This window comes from Pinus tabuliformis, chromosome 2_1 (genome assembly GCF_031772625.1).
Source record: "Pinus tabuliformis cultivar Carrire ecotype Pingquan chromosome 2_1, CPIR1, whole genome shotgun sequence".
In the NCBI taxonomy this organism is placed as follows: Eukaryota; Viridiplantae; Streptophyta; class Pinopsida; order Pinales; family Pinaceae; genus Pinus; species Pinus tabuliformis.
In genome coordinates, this window is record NC_142299.1 from 198,791,670 (window position 1) to 198,810,180 (window position 18,511).

At 37.8% G+C, this 18,511-nt stretch overlaps 1 pseudogene; it reads left to right on the forward strand.

The window, feature by feature from the left end:
* Positions 1 to 481: 481 nt before the first annotated feature.
* Positions 482 to 1,461, forward strand: LOC149199411 (tobamovirus multiplication protein 3 pseudogene; annotated as a pseudogene).
* The last annotated feature ends 17,050 nt before the right edge of the window (positions 1,462 to 18,511 follow it).

Genomic DNA, 18,511 nt, shown 5'->3' on the forward strand with positions numbered 1-18,511 from the left:
GCAGCCTGGGTTCTAAGAACTGATACTTTGATTTTGATAAGCTAGGAGAGGTTACATCAATTATTACTCAAAACCCGAATAAAATCATTGATGTGAACTACTATCCTGTGGAAACTTGAAAAGATCGAACTGAGATGCACTATGGAATCATTGCTGGAAGAGTTATTTCATCTCACTTCCCTTAAACATTTGAGAATGTACGCAAGCGGGAAGTTGCTAATGCTGCCTGAGTCGTTCGGAATCTTACAAACCTTCGTGATCTTCACTTGACTGGCTACTCCAAGTTGAAAAGTCTACCAGATCATATGTTGGCTGCGTTTCCGGGAAATCAACGTTCTGAAAGAGGAATTTGAAGAGTGGTATTGTGGGGACAATCTCAAACAATGGATGCCATTGGTATGATTCTAGCCACAAGAACCTGCGATTTTGCTACATGTTTTGCTGATATGCCTGGCCTGCGATTTTTTTTTTTTTTTTTTTTACCACGTATACTCTGTTGGTCCTATTTTGGGCAGAAATATACTATCAGGCATGGGCAATATTAGTAGACGGTTATAGAGCCGGCATTATCACAATGCTTCTTAACAGTCTCCCTACCTTCAATTTCCTCACTCCAAATTCTTCTGTTGATTCTCTGAAGCTCAGAAGCTCAGATTTTCTATCTCCAATTCCACTTCGTATTGCCACCGATTTCAGATACAAGGATTGCAGGAGAAGTAACCCAACTACAGGAAGTCAACAAAACCCAACTGAAACTGCTGCTGTTTACAAAAAAATAGTTTTGACCGAAGGACTTTCCAGTACACCACCGCAGGCGGCAGCAGAAACAAAAGACCCCGGTTCGAACCCCGCTCCATCATTCAAATCCGTTGGAACCCATTCTACCCCGTCTGGCCCATCCCACGGAATGATTGGAGGGTCCAACTTCTGCCAATATTAGTAGACGGTTATAGACCCGCTTTTATCACAATCAATGATATCATCTATCTCATTCAGATATGCATATGGATTTACTCTTGGTGGAGCCCTAGTCCAGTTGTTGAGATCCTCTCCAAGTTATTCTTTGCAGGTGTCTCCTCCTTTGCAGCGTTGGGTTTTTTTTTACTTTATGGTGGCAGATTGTTCTTCATGCTTCAACGTTTTCCAGTTGAATCAACAGGACGCAAAAACAAATTGCAAGAGGTCGGCTATGTTACTACAATCTGCTTTACTTGTTTTTTTTTTATAAGATGCGTCTTGATGTTTTTCTCTGCATTTGACAAAGGTGCAAACCTTGATGTTTTGGATCATCCGATCTTGAACTTCATGTGTTACTTGATAGTGGAAATAGTTCCATATTCACTTGTTCCCATAATAAAATTGCTACCCATCAGAAGGACCATACATGCTACCATGTTTCAGAGAGGAACCTGCGTATGTTCCCTCATTAGTGTCACCAAGTGCGAGGTTGTTTTGAGGTGAACATGGGGTGAAAACATAGATTACGCCAACACTGACAACAGGAATTTACAAGCTTGTATTATGATAATTGTTCCATCTCTGTTTGCTGGTCAACTGAAACGTCAAGCCTTTGAAACGTCGAACATAATCTGGTCCAAATCAAGTCAAAATAATACAAGCGCAGAGTCTCACGACAAATACAGGCGCAATGGTAAAAAAGTACCAGAACTTGGTTATCTCAGACAGATCTTCACAGCGTCGAATCTCTCTCGCAGACAGAGAAGATTGCAGCCTGTTGAGGCAAAATCGGTGGCTCGTGTTTCAAGAAAGCAGCAAACGTTGCATTCCACTTGTTCCAAGAAAGCAGAAAGCCAAAATTTCACCGAACAACACTTTCATACCATTTGACTCCTCGATCAAACTTCTACCAAATTCTAAGAGAGCATTTTGTCAGCATTTCAAGGATCGGCGACAGTCAGAAGAGAGTTCACGAATCACATTAAATAAATCAAGTCCTTATGAATATGTCCAATATAATAACACCTCCTGCGGTGCACTTTGAACTTTGAAGCCATCAAACAGAATGATAACTAGTGGATGATTGGCGTACGACATGAGAATAAATCTTTGACAGAAATAAGATCTCCCTCGTCTCTGCCGTATGGAAACGCTCCAGCATCCGCCAAAACACAGATAATCCTTTTCCAGTGATATCTTGAGCAAACATTATAAAACCACAAGTTTAATAACTACTTTGTCACAATATTGCATGCCTATCGTCGAATTTTGGAACCCTTCGAACTCTGGTCTGACATGTGGTGATATATATATCGGAAAGTATGGAAGTTTATTTTTATATATATCAGAAAGCATAAAAGTGTATCTTACACCAACAAATTTAAACCGATCCCCCTCTAAACAGCACCATTGTTCAAATGCTTCTCTCTGAAAAACTCGAGAACCCACAGTTAAAGCAGAAACGAACCCAAGCGACCGTCGTCAGCATACACTTCTTAGGCTGAGAATCATCCGCAGAACGATACTTGTTCTCAAGATAGCTCCGGTAGGAAAATGGGCAGACCCACTTAAACAGAGGTTGAGAAACCAAATAGACAGGTAAAAAAATGCTTACTACAACTACCAGTAAACGACATGCTTACAAAACCGATTCAGGTTCAGAGAAAGAAACTATGACCCAACAAAAAGCCTTGAGTTATACACAATAGCATTTAAGCTGAGATAAATAGAGGCACGACACATATCTAGACAGTTGGCGGAATGAGAGATAGCAAGGGATGACTACGAAAATTCCCCTGATGGTTAAGAGCACGAGCTGTCGCAGCCCATTGGATCCTTCATCATTCAGCACTATATCTCATTGGTAGCGAGGACGGACGAATCGCTGGTTCACGCGGGTTCGGATGAAGCGTTATGCATACAATGCTCTATTCTGACAAATGTTCTGGAGCAACGTTCAAATGAGTAACACATTCAATGTGTATTCCTGCGTGGAGGCACCATATAGCGTTCAACGTTCAAGGCAGAGAGCCTAGAGAAAACACTAGGTCAGGGGTGTCAGTTCTGAAATATGGGCAGAACAGGAAAATAGGCAGAAAATGGAGTTACAAAGGCAGGAATACTAAAATAGGATCTGCTCATAAAGACCATAAAACACATGGCTCAAAGAAATTATGCAGGGCAGGAATACGCCTGCTCTGATACCATGTTAAACACACATGGACAACAAAGACAATATGAAAGATAAAACATGCAATTCATTTTTTATTAACATGAGATATACATTTATAGTACAATATGTGACTCTTGGGTTTCAGATCCCAAGGTCTCTTGGACTGCTTTGGTCTATTCAGCTTCCACACTAACCCATTTAGGATTAGGTGTCCAACAATTTAAAATATAATTATAATCTAGAAATAAATAAAAATATTTCAACAAACTTACCTTTGAAATTATTCAGACATTTCCTCCAATGATAATTCCCTTGACCTCACACGAGATAATATTGTTTTGACAATTTTTTCATCTTTCACTCCTTGCATCGCCCTCCAAGGTGTGATAGTCATATCGTCTAGAAGATGCTTCTTTTCAAGAGCTAATTTACTGTTGCCGCATATCAATGGCTTAGACTTTTTGACCTTCTGGTTTTTAATGGCAATGTCTTCCCACATGCTAAAAATCTCATCAATCAACCTCCAAACATCTCCAGTTCTAAATGCCAATTGGAAAATGTTATCAACACCTCTGAATAAATGACTATGTTTGCTGCCTTTTCCACCTTTTGAATTGGTTTTCTCTTCAATTTGATATCCTATTTCCATACAACATTCCTTTCGAAAATTTGCAGTAACATTTATCCTATCCCCACCACATTTTTCTTCAAATTCACTATGAATAAATCTAACCCTTTGGATGAAAGTCATAGACATCCTATATTCATTATCTGAATTATGATCCCATGCCACTAACTTTGCTTCTGTATCAGATAAACCATCGTAAACGATACATTTCATTGTTTCAAAACGTGGGTTATCAGGATATTCCTCCATCAATTGTCTTTGAGCTTCTACATAATGGTTCCCCCCAAGCACATAATAATTGTATTCAAAACATTTTGACTTATCAAATGCTTTTTTGTTGGGAACTTGAAGTGGATCAACAAGAAGCACATAACTAACCACATGAGCATATGGATTGTACCTCATTAATGTCTTCAAGTTGTGAACATGCAGATGATGTGGCTTTCTAACTTGATATTGACATTGTCCTTCACTTGCTTTATAGGTTTGCCTGACATTAAGCTGAAATGTGCAACCACCATCAATTAAGTTTCTCTTTGTCAAATTCTCTCGAATGACATTTTGTTTTGTTTTGATAATTCCATCTTCTAAATCAGCTCCTGGTGTAATGATTTCTCTGCTTTCTTTTGAAGTTTCACTAGGTTCTTGACTCATGGTAATGACTACTTCAAAATCATTAACTTTACTTTCCTTGGTCATAACATTCCCAACAAAGTTATTCTTGGTCATTGTTACTTTTGTTTTTTTATGGCTCTTCTCAGTTCCAATTTCATCTTCAGTAATGAAAACATATGTTTCATTGTCAATTTCAACTTCATCGTTCTCAAAAGTAACTTGTTTACCCTTGCTAGATTTATCCACCAGAGGCCTTTTTTTTTATTCTTTGGATGTAGTTTTGTAGCATTATCAATTACTTCATTTTGCCTATTTTCCATATCTTCTTCTGACACTGAGTAAAAACTGCTGACAACTTTCATGATATCATGCTCAATGAAATGAATGCCTCCCAACCTAATTGAACAAATTTCAACGAAATTATACCAAACAAAATATCATATGTCAATAAAAAACAAAGTTAAAAAATATAGCGAGACACTTTCAAGAACGCAAAATACAAATATAAATAACAATACTTATGATGTTTTGTGTCATCTCATTTACGATTTGATTACACAACTTTGTAGATACCTCTCTCGTGTCATACAATGAATATGATAGTTGGTATTTAACCCTTTCATGTGACTTGGGAGCTTTTGTAAGTACGTAAACAACTTCAGTGTCCGGTACCGAACACATATCTACGACTCTTCCCATCACCTCAAAAATTCCATTATCATTCGGTATATCGATATATAGATATATATTCACATTTGTGCTTTCTCTTTCTTTCACATACCAAATTCTTAATGGAAATTTCACCTCTTTCGAATTCTTCCAGTCTGAAATCATCTTCTTATCACTTGAGGCACTTGAAATATTTGTAGTCATGAGCTCAGGTGGAGTTCGTTCACCAATGTTTATTTTAGATGCACCTTTAAGAGTCTTTGGTCCAGAAAGATTCACTGAAATTCTCTTTGATGCCATTTCCTGAAAAATAGAAACACATAAATCAGTAAATAATAAAAACATATTAACTTAAATTAACAACGAAAATATATCATAAATTTTAATCAACAATCGCCCCACCCACCGCCGCTCACATTCCAAAAGGGCATGCATTAACATTCTAGTTTAAAAAAAAGTAAATCACGAATAAAACATTTTGCCCGGACGCCCTCACCCAACCCCCCTCGCACGACACGAGCGCCCTCACCCACCTGCCCCCCCAACCCTCCCAACCCCCTGGCGCCCCAGGCACCCTCACCCGCCCCACCGCCCGGGCGCCCCGGCCCAACCCCCCCAATCCTCCCCGGCTCGGGCGCCCTCACCCGCCCGGGCCGGGCGCCCTCACCCGCCACCCCTCCGAGCGCCCTAGCCCGCCCGCTCGCCCCACCCCTCCAGGCGCCTGATGCAGGAGCATAGACTCGGGAAAATACTTTGTATTTTATTTAAATCTAGGGGTTTCATGTTTTTGAGAAATTATTAATATTATGTAAATATTTATGAGATTTTGAGAGGATTTGTAATGTTTCCAAATAATTGGAAAACATGAGAGAAATTAGACTTGGGATATTTAAGAATTAATTATGAGCCTAAGTTAGATTTAGTTTCAAAATTTTAGGGATAAAATCTAGATTATAGGGGTGTTGAGATACTTGGGGATTTTGTGGAGTGACTAAAGGGATATGAACCAAAATTGGTTCAATTCAATTGGTATAGATTAGTGAGATTGAGAGTGAAGAAGAAAAAAAATAGTGTGAGGGTTTCCTCTTGGGAGCCTTCGGGCGATTGTAAAAAGGCCATCGATCTGGAATATCTGGCCAAGACAAAAGTCTGTAAATGATTTTGGTGTGGTTATATGAAAGCGTTTTCCAAAGTTATATGTATAGATCGATTTTATGAGTATGAGTGAATGAATGTGAATTTTCAATTATATATATGGCATTACCATGTCTGAGTTTGGCAGGGAAACGTTGAATAAGTTTTGTAACAGAACTCTGCACATAAGTTTGATGTTGTTAATACTGGTATTCAGTTGTAATGGGATGAAATGCTGTTGCCTTGTTTTAATCCTTCTTGTTCTCGACCCGCCTTTGATTGAACCTTTGAAGTGGATCTGGAATGATATGTTGGTTTACTGGTTGCGTTATTGGTTCTTGTAACATTACATATCATGACATATATCACTGAACTGGAGGTGAATTATTATAAATTGAATTGAAATTAGATCGGGTCCGAGAGCTGATTCAGCGTTGTATAATCAGATCAGAACTTTAGATAGCGTAAAAGTGAAGACTATGTTGAAGTGTGCGATTGGCGATTTCCGATCAATCGGATCGGGACTATGGTAAGTGGATCACATTTGGATCGGTGACCTCCGATTCCTATGTTCCAATAATTTCGCATCGGAGTTCTGGAAACTACCGATAGTTGGTGGTGATGTCAATCACAATAATTGGGATCACAATTGATATATATCAGTCTTTGTCGAGGTTGGAGTACCTTAAAAACATCGATTGATATCTAATCGAATTGTGGGAAACACCAAATTCCTGTGGTTATTAAAATTTATCTAATTGTGAATCAATCCGATCAACCAAATCTGGGCGCGCAAATATACAAAAAATATCTATGGTCGAATTTGCGGTTGCAGGTGATAGACACAGAGTCAGCATGCTAGAAGGCTTAGGGACGATTTGAGACAGTGTGTCGATTTTCAGTGTGAACATTCAACAAATCAGATTGTGTTGAAGTAGTGGAATGGTTTGTTGATGCTGAAGAATACGATGACAGCCATCGTTTCCTAAGTTACCTTGGATCTGGAGTGAACGCAGAGCAAACTCTGCGCTGAGATTGGTTCATACATTTGTTAATGAAGGACTGAAGTTGCGTTTCTGATGAAATCCTATGTCAGTGTTGAATGGTATTCAGAAGGGTAATGACAGTGTTAAAACAGTGGCACGAATTGTCAGATGCAGCGTGGTTGAAGGTAACGCGTGGTTCAAAATTTGTGACTAGCTGTTGTTTGATTGTATGCTAAGTAGAGAAATCAATATGAATGTTATGGTCCATCGATTCTCGATGAAGTTTTAACTTTTTATGAAGAACGCATCAGATGTTCGTTGAATGCGTTAATATTTTTATGAAAGATGCAGATATGTTAGCGTTGAATAGAAATCGATGAGACAACTTTCTGAATAATAAGAGGCCGGCTCTGAAATTGTTGGCATGAGAATCGATTTAAAAGCCCAGGTTAGCAGAAAACGTAGCGTGGAGAATCGGACAAAATCTGTAAGTATTTGTTGCTGATTGAACGCTGTGGTTGCTATAAATGGATGTTGCAGGCTAGTACTCATCGATTGGATGATCGAAAAACGGAGATGCATGTTTATGATAACAGAGATTAAAGATTCTGGGTATTGCAGGCTCTGCCTGAGTCAGCGCCCTCACCCACCCCCCCGCCCCAACCCCCCTCCGCCCGGGCGCCCCCCAAACCAACCCCCTTCCCCCTGGGTCGCAACCCACTCCCCCTCCCTGGCTTTGGCCCCCCCTCCCTTCCCCACGGGCGCCCCCAGCCCCAACCCCCTCCGCCTGGGCGCCCCCCTGCCCAATCGCCTTCCCCCCCTCTCACCCGCGGGTGACCCGGGTGGCGAGGCCGAGGGAGGGTGGGCGGGGCGTGCCTGGGGGGAAGGGGTTTGGGCAGGGGGCGCCCGGGCGGAGGGGGGTTGGGGCTGGGGGCGCCCGTGGGGGTGGAGTGGTTTGCGGCCCGGGGGAAGGCGATTGGGGTGGGGGGCAGGTGAGGGCGCCCGGGCAGGGCGGGCGCCGGGCGGGCGGGCGAGGGCGCCTGGCGGGCGGCCGGGCGGGTGGGCGGGTGAGGGCGCCTGGGCCCCCGGGGGGGTTGATGGTAAGGGATGAGGGTGGCATTGAGGGGGTTAAGGGGGCAGGGGCCCAACCCCACGATAGGCGGGCGAGCCACTGGGCCGCCCCCGCTCCCCCATGCCCTCACACCCCGCCCGACCTCCCTGCCCACCTCGCGACACCACATCAGTCCACCCACGGGTATTAAGCAAATGAGTTTGATCGGCCCACCATGCTCACGATGGATGTAATTGTTATTTTGGCTCAGGAAAATTATTAATTAAAAAAAAAATTCTTTTTCATTAAACTAATTTAATATAAAGTTTTCAAGGAAAAAAATTTAACTTACCTTTCAATTGCGAGAATTATTCGTTGAATATGTTATTGATAGCGATTTAGTTGCTCCAAAAATTCACGAGTCTTTCAACGATTTTCAGAAAGCCTGGATGTGATGTGAGTAATAGTGATAATGAAATTTTAATATATAAGTGAAATTACGGAGATGTTTTACTGTACGGTTAATATGGGATAATTTGTTTTACAATATTATAAAGTGAATATTAAAGATTTGTTTTACAACGGGTTGAATGTGGGATAATTTGTTTTAAAATATTATAAAGCGAATATTGTAGAATTGTAAAGCGAATATTATATAGTTTAACTATTAAAATAATTAATGTAGAAGTTGTAGTGTACAATTTTAATTTTGATGATTTATTTCATAAAAAAATTTAGTTTACATTTTTCAATAAATTGTAGAACAAAATAATGAAGGTAAATAAATTTAACAGACTTTTTGGAGGGAAATATTTTCGCGAAACTTTTTGGAGAGAAATATTTTCGCGAAAATTTTTTGGAGGGAAAATTTCATTCTTTAAGCTATATAATATCTTTAGGAGACTCTCCATTTGTATCATTCAACATCTTCTATTTGAAAGGGATGGATTGTTCTGATAGTGAAGTTTCGATTTATACACCATCAACTTCTTCATCGCGTAACAACTCTATTCATATTGATGAATATAGCGGGAATTCTTCCACTATGAATAGAAAGTCAATTCTTCCACTTAGTCTTGATTATAAGGACTATGAGAGAAGCATTGATGAAAGAGGGGATGGAGAATTTCAAATAAATAAAGAGTCACAGATTCCACTTAGTCCTACTTCTAAGGACTATGAAAGCCGCAGTGATGAAGAGCATGATGGTGAAGTTCAAAAGAACGGAGTTCCACGATGTCCACTTAGTCCTAATTCTGAGGACTATGAGAGCAGCAGTATTGAAGAGCATAATGGTGAAGTTCAAAAGAATGGAGTGTCACGGTGTCCACTTAGTCCTAATTCTGAGGACTATGAGAGCAACAGTTTTGAAGAGCATGATGGTGAAGTTCAAAAGAATGGAGTGCCACGGTGTCCACTTAGTCCTAATTCTGAGGACTATGAGAGTAGCAGTTTTGAAGAGCATGATGGTGAAGTTCAAAAGAATGGAGTGTCACGGTGCCCACTTAGTCCTAATTCTTAGGACTATGAGAGCAGCAGTTTTGAAGCGCATGATGGAAAATTTCAAAAGAATGGAGTGTCACGGTGTCCACTTAGTCCTAATTCTGAGGACTACGAGAGCAGCAGTGATGAAAAGCATGATGTTGATTTTCAAAAGTATGGAGTGTCAAAGTGTCCACTTAGTCCTAATTCTAAGGACTATGAGAGCAGTAGTGATGAAAAGCATGATGTTGATTTTCAAAAGTACGGAGTGTCACGGTGTCCAGTTAGTCCTAATTCTAAGGACTATGAGAGCAGCAGTGATGAAGAGTGGGATGATGAATTTCAAAAGATTGGAGTGCCACAATGTCCACTTAGTCCTAATTCTGCGGACTATGAGAGTAATAGTTATGAAGAGCGTGATGATGAATTTCAAAAGACTGGAGTGTCACTGTGTCCTCTTAGTCCTAATTCTAAGGACTATGAGAGCAGCAGTGATGAAGGACAGGATGATGCACTTAGTCCTAATTCTAATGAGTCTAGACGTAGCAGTGACAAAGGATGGGATGTAGCATCTTCAATAAGTAAACAGTCACATTTCCAACGTAGTCCTAATTCTATGGACTATGAGAGTAGCACTGACAATGCATATGAGGAAAAATATCCATTAAACATCGAGTCAGATTTTCCATTCAGTCCAAGTTCTAAGGACTACGACAGTAGCACTGAAGAAGTGGAAGATGAAGAATATCCTCCAAGTCAATATTTGAAAAGCAGAGCTGATCATAGTGTGGATAAAATTCCTCTTAATGATGATGAAAAGCCTTATACAAATGATGATCTAATGATGGAGATGTTGCCAAGAAATATTGTATCAAGGAGTAGGAGCAGACCTTTTCGTATCAATGCAAGTTGTTCTAGTTATACAAGGGGTAGAGCAGAATATCTAGCGAGAAGAAGTTCTATCAGTGCTCTCATTTCAAGTGAATGTTGCCAAAACGATTGCTTGAAACATATGGATTTCAAATTTGCATTAGAAAGCAGGAAGAGATATTTGTCAATGAATAAAAGCATGCAAAATTCATATTTAGTTGGGTGCATGCAATCTACATTGTCAAGTTATGATTATCATATTGGGACCTTTTTTATCTATAGAAAAGGTTTCAAAATGTTTCATTCGATTGGGAATTTTCGTCTCTCGAGAATTCAAGAAAATTTGGAAAAGGATCCCACATTTTATTCAGAAGTACGTCATAAAAGACAGTTTGGTCCATTATCAAATACTGCAATGTCATGGATGAAAGATTTCTTTTCAAAGCATGGAGAGTGTATGCCAAATAGAGAGACAATACATATTCCAGATAATTTTTCAAGACGAGAAATCTACAACTTATAAAAATAATATTCAGAAGGTGCTGAGGGATATGGCCAGTTTATTACATATCAATATTTTGTGAAGGTATGGAAGAAAGAATTCAAAAATGTCTGTATTCCTAAGAAGACAAGGATGGGGATTTGCAGTACATGTGCTTCTCTTAAATAAAAAAGGGACAAATGTGAAGGCTCAGAAAGAGGTAAGCGTTCATAACTTTAACTTTTAAAATTGTATAGTCATCAACTATGAAAACATATTTCTTAATGAATCTCTTTTATGTTGTGTAGATTTAATTGTCAAATAACTTCAAGAGCATCGCGAACAACAAACAAACGAAAGGAAGAAGTTGTACAAGCATCGAAAGAAGTGTTATGATAATCCGAATAAATATTTGGATTTGATAATTGATGGTATGGACCAGAAGAAAACGCTTTTACCACATTTCGTTCGCACACCCAAAAATTTACAGGAGGAAAACTTTATTCAATTTCACTTGGTCGGTTGTATGGTCTTCAATGGGAAAATGTTGCCAAGGGTGTACTTCACAACTCCAAATATTCATAATGATGCAAATCTGACCATAACCATAATTCATGATGTGATTTCTCATTGGTCTGGTAATCTTCCTGAAGTTTTGTATCTACAATTGGACAACACTTGCCGTGAAAACAAAAATCAGGTTGTTTTTGGATATCTAAACATGCTTGTTGAATTGAGAAATTTTCAAAAGGTAAAGGTTGGTTTCCTTCTTGTTGGGCACACTCATGACCATATTGATCAGATGTTTAGTCGTTTTTCAGTCACATTGAGGAGGAAGGAAGTTGGGAGCTTGCCATCACTAATTGAATGTATTAAGAAATCATACATGCTAGAGCCTACTTTTGATGTGTTGGAAGAAACTGTTGACATGCGAAGGTTTATTCTGGGATCATATGGTAATGGGAAATGCATTGAACAACTTAATGACATTAGCTTCCAACATCAATTTCGTATCAAAAAAATTGATGGGAAAACACTAATATGGGGCAAGAAGTATTCAACTACTACAGAAAGGGCACCGTCATTAGGTTTGCAATTTTTGAAGTTCATTCCAGATCATCCAATATTTTCATCAAAAATATTGTTATTACAATCAGTTGGTGAAGTTCAGAATGCACGCAGACAGAACAGAGCTATAAAATTGATGGGAAAACACTAATATGGGGCAAGAAGTATTCAACTACTACAGAATGGGCACCGTCATCAGGTTTGCAATTTTTGAAGTTCATTCCAGATCATCCAATATTTGCATCAAAAATATTGTTATTACAATCAGTTGGTGAAGTTCAGAATGCACGCAGACAGAACAGAGCTATAAATTATTCTGATTGCCTGGAAGAAATTTAAAAATGTATTAGATATACATATGAGTACTTTGACATTGCTGATTCAGTTTGGTGGGAGTCATTTTTCAATAATCAAAGTGATATCATTTCGACAAAAACAAATGAAGATATACCTTTGAAAAATCCATTTATTTGGCCACAAAATGTGTCAAATGAACATGAGGAAGTAAACATTGTTGAACAACAACAATCTCAAGGTATTATTAATTCTTCATAGGCAGCGGAAAGAGAGATGTCTATTGGTTCCATAAGATCTCGTACACAACGTGAAGCCATGGAAAACCTTTATAGGGGTTCAGTACAGGGTATTAAGGAGGGTTGCATGATTGCAGTGCTAGCAGATGGAGATCCCAATGGCTATCCATTTTGGGTTGCTAAAGTTATAAAGGTCTTTACAAAAAATGAGGATGTTACAAGTGTTGAAGTACATTGGTATGCCACAAATACACACCCATTCAATGGTGTGTATAAGCCAGAGATGGTAGTTGCCAAAAAAAAACGGCAGAAAAATAAAAAGAAAGGGTACAAATGTAAATCGGCGCCGCACAGACATATTAAAATTGGAGGATGTTGACATACTTGTTTATGACTTCAATTTAACAAAGAGAGGAACTCTTCGCTTCAAGATGATAGAGATTCTGAAAAGGTTGTTACCAGAAGGAACAGTGTTGACATGGGAGTCAGCTGAAACCAGTCGTAGATTTAGAAGAATTTTGAAACCTGAAATGTTGGGCATGCATGTGGACTCAGATGGGGCACTAGTTGATGAAAGAGAAGAATATGGAACATCTTCGTCAGCATCCAGTCACTCATATGAAGATGTGAATTCTGATGGTGTGAAAGAAAATATGAGTGATTTTGAATAATTGTTTAAGACAGTTTATATAACTGATGTATGCATCGTATCTTCAAATAAAATTAATGTTTTCCATATGGTGTTAAATGAGAAGTTATGAGGCATTTTTATGTTGTTGGATTACATGTTTTAATTATGATAAATTTTATTGTTTAAAATATCTACAATGCAATATTAAATTAGAGATATAATGTATGTTTTATTCAATATACAAATAATGACTTTTGAATTCATTTAGTGATGTAATTTGTTCATAATGTCATGGTTTTTTAATTTTATAGTTGAAAAAATTTCAATTTTTTTTTGTATCTAGCATGTTATGGTTGAAAACATGTTAAATTTATACTTAGGAAAGAAAAATGATATTCTACCAAAAACATTAGTGTGTTTTTTCCCTCATAAACAACTTTGTTTGACACATAAAAATTTGGTTTTATTAGCATTTTTTTAAAATTTTGAAAATTGACCCTAAAAAAAAAATCATTGTTCCAGTGTCATCACTTTCATTTTGAAGCTATATTTTGCACGAAAATTTCATAGTAAATTTTGTAGTCACTGCCATTTTTAAAACATGTTCAAAATTGACTCCTAAAAAATAAAAACATCATTCCAGTATACACACTTTTCATTTTTAGCACTGTTTTTGATGTTTTTTTGGGGTTTTTTTGGCCAGAGTTCCCGTTTTGAGTTTATAGTTTCCGTTTCAAAGTTTACATTGTTAAAGGCACAAAAATAACAATAGAGGGATTTTGTGGAGCACAATAGTAACAATATGGGGACAATAGGGGCACAACAATATTAATAAGGGATACAACTACAATAGTAATGGGGTAATTACTAGTATTATAGGGACCTAACATGCCCCTCTCCTTCAAAAAAGTGTTGTCCTCAACGCTTGAGTAGTTCTGGATACTTCTGTATAAAATTCTCATCCTCCCATGTGGAATCTTCAGCGGATAAGTTCTTCCACTTGATGAGATGCTCTGAAATTGATCGATTTCATAGCTGTCGAGTTCTTGTTTCTGTGATTGCTTCCGGTTCCAATATAATTTTTCCTTCCTCGTCAAGTTCTGGCAATATTGTTTGAACTGAGAGCTTTTCGCCTATAACCTTCTTTAAACATGAGACATGGAAAACTGGGTGCACTCGAGAAGCTACAGGAAGCTCCAATTTGTATGCCATATTACCAATCTTTTGGAACACCTTGTACAGACCATAATACTTTGGTGATAATTTATTATCCTTCTTAGCTTGCTTGTGGGACATTTATTTATATGGTTGTAGCTTTAGGAATACCCAATCACCTACATCAAAACTTCTTTCGCTGTGATGTTGATCCGCCCGTTGTTTCATTCTATTCTGCACCAACACAAGGTTATCCTTTAAGAGTTGGGGGACTTTTTGTTGATGCTCGATGTGATGTTCCACTGCTTGAACCTTAGAATTTTCTCTTAAATATGATGTGATTGATGGTGGCTGATATCCATAAAGTGCCATAAATGGGGTCATTTTTGTTGTTGTATGGAAGGAAGGGTTATCCCACCATTTAGCCAGAGGCAACCATTTGACCCATTGTGTCTGTTTATCAGATATAAAGCAATGAAGATATCCTTCCAAACATTTGTTTACTATCTCAGTTTTCCCATCAGATTGAGGATGATAAGATGAGCTATGAGCTAACTGAGTACTGAGACAAGAAAATAATTTTGTCAAAAAATTTCTAGTGAAAATGGGATCTCTGTCACTTACAATAATCTTTGGGTTTCCGTGTAGCTTTTGAATTGTTTCCATAAATGTAGTAGAAACTGTACTGGCTTTAAATGGATGTGATAATGCACAAAAGTGTGCACACTTGGTAAGTCTGTCAACTACCACCATGATGACACTCTTTCTTTCAGACTTGGGTAAACCTATGATAAAATCCATTGAAACCTCTTCCCAACGTTGGCTTGGAATGGATAAAGGTTGTAATAGACCCAGGGTCTTAATAGTTTCAACTTTATTTTGTTGGCAAACCAAACATTCCGCCACAAACTTTTGAATATCCGATTGAAGGCCATCCTAAAAAAATTCCTTCTTAACCCTGTGGTAAGTTTTTAAAAATCCTGAGTGCCCTCCTAAGGGAGAAGTGTGCAATTCCATAAGAATATTTTGTTTGAGTTGGGAATTCTTATAGAGGTATAAGCGATTTTTGTACCACAACGAATCATTTTGCCAGCTAAATGTATAAGATGTACTAGAATCTTGTTGTAGCTTTCGAATAAGTGCCCACACTTCTTCATCATTCTTCCATTCCTCCCTTGCTTCGTTTATCCAATCTAGTTGGATAATAGAAATGGCGCACAAAAATGCTTCCACATCCTCATCCTTTCTTGAGAGTGCATCTGCCACCACATTTTGCTTCCCTTTTTTGTAGATGATTTCAAATTCATAACCCAACATCTTTGTGACCCACTTTTGTTGCTCTTTAGAGGATAATCTTTGTTCTAAAAAGTATTTAAGGCTATCATGATCCGTTTTTACCTTGAAGTGTCTTCCCATTAGGTAGGGTCGCAATTTCTTAAGTTCATGTAGTATTGCCAACATTTCCTTCTCATAAATAGCTTTGTGTAAAAACTTTCCCTTGATTGGACGACTTTCAAAATTATGATTAACATTTCTTTTGTTCGCATCATGAGTTTCCTTTACTAACCTTTCACCATTAGTAAGTATTTCTTGTAGAAAATTTGTCAAATCTTCCATGCCTGTCTTCAAATCTATCCTCAAATTGTCCATCTTAGCTTCCATGCCCTTTATCTTAGATTCCACACCATTTATCTTAGCTTCTGTTAGCTTTTGTGAGAGTGACATTTGTTTCACTTGGTCTTGTAATTTTGATATATCATGTAGCATTTCTTCCTCTTCTTCATGAGTCATGCTAGAGCTTTCAGGTTGCTTACTAGGTATTTGCATTTTCTTTCCTCGAGGCATCAGTTACTGATAATAATTCTCTACTATGCCCTTTGAATTCCTTCAAAATAATTTTTCAAACCAAGCTTAAGCAAAAATTTAAAAAAATCTACACACATTTTTTCACTTTGTAGGAGCTTGATATTGCCTCTGATGTATCTCTGTAATTTTGGATCATCCACTTCTAAAATTGTGATATGAATTAGTCCTTTGTGTCCTCTTTCCAATGCCACCATTCTGATCCAAATTGGATTCTCCAAGGAAGAGTTATGCCAAATCTCCCACAGTGACCTGATTATAGACTAGTTCAGTAGAGCGAACTTGTATGACATGCCACGTGTCCCTGTTTCGACCTTTGGCTTTGAAAAATATATACAAGAAACTACAGTCTGTCCTCTTTCTGTACCTTCTTACGAAATTTCAATCTAATGCTCAGAGAGAAAGTTATGACGATTTTCCCCAGGTCACCTGTTTGGAATGTAATTCAGGAGTCTGCAAAAGGACCAACTTTCTCAGATCATATCTCTGCAAATATAGCACAAAAAGCTCTGAAATTTGGACCCAAGGTTCAGTGTGATTTTGTCTCAAATGGGTTTTGTTTTTCGCTTCCGAAACATCGTAGAAAAAAAAGTTATAGCGAAAATTCCACGATGACCTATTTGGAGCAGCGAAACCCTAGAATCCAAAGCTCTGATACCAAATGTTATGAAACCAGCTCACAAAAAGATAGAAAAGATAGATCAACACCTTAGAATTTAGCCTCTTCGAGGGGGAAACCTCATTTAAATTACAAAAATGAATGATTCTTTGATGATTCAAATGACAAAACCTCCTTTCTATATATAGGAGTCTAAGGAGTCACAATATAACCCAGCCAACCTAACAATAATAATATAAAGGCACAAAAATAACAATAGAGTGATTCTATGGGGCACAGTAATAACAATATGGGGATAATAGGGGCACAACAATATTAATAAAGGATACAACTACAATAGTAATGGGGTAATCACTAGTATTATAGGGACCTAACATTTTCATTGATTCTATTCAACACTTGTTTTTTCATGCTATTTTTCTCATGAATGTCACATTAAACTTGATCAAATTTACCTGTTTACATTCATAAACAACCTAAGGAAACCTATGCACGGGAAGAAATGGACAAGAATTTTTCTATAAATCTGTAATTGAAATTAGCACAACAAAACTAACATTCAATAACAGATCAATGATTATGTAGACAAATTCATAACCAATGGCTACGACTACACTGTGTATACTATTGATATGATTCTTGAGTTTTTCCGTACTTGTTCATTGAGTTAGTTTTACTCTTATTATGGGAATGCCTACCTTAGTGATGATTATATATTGCAATGTAATCCTTGAATGTTTCTTGCAGGTTTTCAACCATTGTCTCCGATCCAATCTTTGGCATGATAAAGCACTCCAATATTTAAAAAAATACGTTTCAGACTTCACACTTTAGGGGCAATCTGTTACATGTCATTTTGTCACCATGACACTTGACTGTTAAAATGGATCTCTCGCCATCCATAAACATGTTCCATTATTCTCCCTTAGAAGTCAAACAATCAAAAACTCTTGAAGAAGATGTGAATTTAGGGTAAAATGGCTTTATAACTTGTTAAGTATGATCTACGTGCTTTTCCTAGTCAGTTTTCGCACATTTTCAATTTCTATCCTTGAAGCTTGCGCAAAACTAGGCTCTGTCTTCCACTATAGACCGCACACATAACTAAAAGAAAAGTAAAAATAAATAGTGAATTCCTGAAGCATTGTTGGGCAAATATATCCATTGTATTACTAAAATGTGAATGATTTACGCCTCTTTTGATATTATTTAAGATGATTTCAATTTATAATCTCCTTGATCATTAGATTAAGCTTGTTTGAATTGTTATGTTGCATATGCCTTTGATCTTCCTTATGTCTATGATTGAAGGTCTTTTTGAGCATTAAGAAACTGCATAGGGACGAAGAAGGGATCTCCATCAAGCATTTCACAAATAGGTAACATGCTTATTCTCCTTATCTTGTATTTACAATTCAAATGAAGTAAGCTTAGGAAAAGAGTTATTCAATTGTTTGTTTGTTTCTAGTTTCCCTTAGGATCTAGGGAGATCACTCTTGTCAGCAAGAGGGGTTTATCCGCCTAACAGGGAAACAACAAAACCCAAGATTACAAACACTTATTGCAAAAAGATATATGATTCTTCAAGTTAATCAA